Source organism: Nannospalax galili, unplaced genomic scaffold (genome assembly GCF_000622305.1).
Source record: "Nannospalax galili isolate Female #2095 unplaced genomic scaffold, S.galili_v1.0 scaffold50, whole genome shotgun sequence".
NCBI classification, from domain to species: domain Eukaryota; kingdom Metazoa; phylum Chordata; class Mammalia; order Rodentia; family Spalacidae; genus Nannospalax; species Nannospalax galili.
Genome location: NW_008328749.1, coordinates 2702479 through 2704339, shown reverse-complemented (window position 1 = coordinate 2704339; position 1861 = coordinate 2702479). Strand labels below are relative to the sequence as shown.

At 42.3% G+C, this 1861-nt stretch overlaps 1 protein-coding gene across 1 annotated transcript in view; it reads left to right on the top strand.

Moving 5' to 3' along the window:
* The window catches only part of LOC103731173 (UDP-glucuronosyltransferase 2B1-like), a 17681-nt gene that overhangs the window by 2746 nt on the left and 13074 nt on the right, over window positions 1-1861 (top strand). The gene's annotated exons all lie outside the window — the stretch shown is intronic.

Sequence of the window (1861 nt, the reverse complement as noted above, 5' to 3'; positions counted from 1 at the left end):
ATATATATATATTCCAATTCAGTCCAGATGTTTCTCCATGCAAGTTCATCCACAGGAGTATAGTTAGCCGATGTAGAATCACTCCCTTAAATAAAATCTACTCTCCCTCACCCAGCAGTAATCAGTTGCCAATAGTTCTACTGCAAAATTTGAGGTCTGCTGCCGTTTCCTTCATTCTTTCCTGGATTTTTGTCTGGTTGAGTTGGCATGGATCTTGTGCGTGCTGTCACCATTGAAGCAAGGTCATATGAACCATTTCCCAGCGGTCTGAAAGCCTCTGTTTGCTTATGCTAATGCACCAGCCCTGGCTCTTACATTCTTTTGCCCCTCCCTTCCACAATGGTCCCTGAGCTGATGGTGGGTAAGGTTTACTACATGAACACTGTACTCTCCTTTTCTCCAAAACTTAACTAGGTGTGGCCTTCTATGTGTATCACACTCTGTTGTTTGAGGAAGCTTTGCTGCTGAGAGTTGAGAGATGTATTAGTCTTCTCTGTGTGCCCTGTTTACCTATATTTCACGGGTCAGGCATAGAGGTTCAACTGTAGATGTGTCATTTAGGACTGGGCATCTTTCAAATATATATTCTCTATGTGTGACCAGTTGTGGAACTTTGCAACAGCCTCCATCTGATGAGCAGTGTACTGTACTCTTGACTGTAATTATAGGAATCCATATTTAGGATCTCAGAGATCTATAACGTCTTCTGCCAAGTGCATTTGGCTATATTTACAGTGCTATCTATGACTTCCCTCCCGTTTAGAGGGCTTTAAGTCCAGCTAGATAGTTGTTGATTACCACCTACATAAAGGGTTCACTACTGCACTAATAGAAATAGTTTGGTGTGTGGGTTATTGTGGTTATTTGGCTTTGGATATGGCTTGGAACATTGATTGATTTTTCCCTTTTAACAGCTTGCATAGTATCCTCTTAAATTTTAAGTGCTAGTCTTCAGGGAGAAGGCATCCAGATTAGTTCCAGATCCATTGCTTCAAGTACTATGTCTGAAATATGTCATATCATCAGTATTTGGCTCTTAACTTTCATGTTCTTGGAGGGTAAATAAAGGGCTAAGGCAACAGTCTATAATGCTATGGAGTCTGTTGGCTCACCGTGACCAACAACTCAGAGGGAGTTTTCTCCTACCTGGTACTGTGTTCCTTTGACCTCAGCCTTCAGGTAGACACTTTCATTCATGTTCAGATATTTAATGTGTATTTTTCAGGGGGGGTTGAATTTAGTTAATAAATTTATTTCTGAGTTTTTATGCTCCCTAAGCTCTATTTCTCTCTCCTGTTTCTCTCCCTGTCCAACCTCCCTCCTCCCTCCCCAATTTATGTCTCCCCAGCCTCTTGAGTTCCTTCTTCCCCTTACCTCCCATGCTTCCTTGTATGTACCTCTCTTCTGCCTTCCCAGTTGAATAGCCCCGTTTTCCCCATTTCCTCATTGGTAACATCTGTTTCCTACTGTTTCCCTGTCTTGGGCTTTTTCTTTCCCTTTATCTCTGTGCTTACTCTTCCATTTTCCTGGCTCTTGCTCTGACAAGAGAAATAATATGCTGGAAGCTTCATTCCTCTTGACCAACTTTCATACTGAAAGAAGTTTCCATGCAGGCAACTAAGGGTCATCAACAGCTTGGACCCATATAAAAATAGTAACCAAAAGAGGCTTGAAGAGATGGTTCAGTGGTTAAGAACACTGACTGTTCTTGCAGAAGACCCAGGTTTGAACCCCAGTACCCACATGGAAGTTTACAACTGTCTGTAATTCCAGTTCCAGGTAATCTGACAGCCACTTCTGTCCTCCCTGGCCAATGCATGACACTAGTGTGCTTACCTATATGCAGGCATAACACTCATAC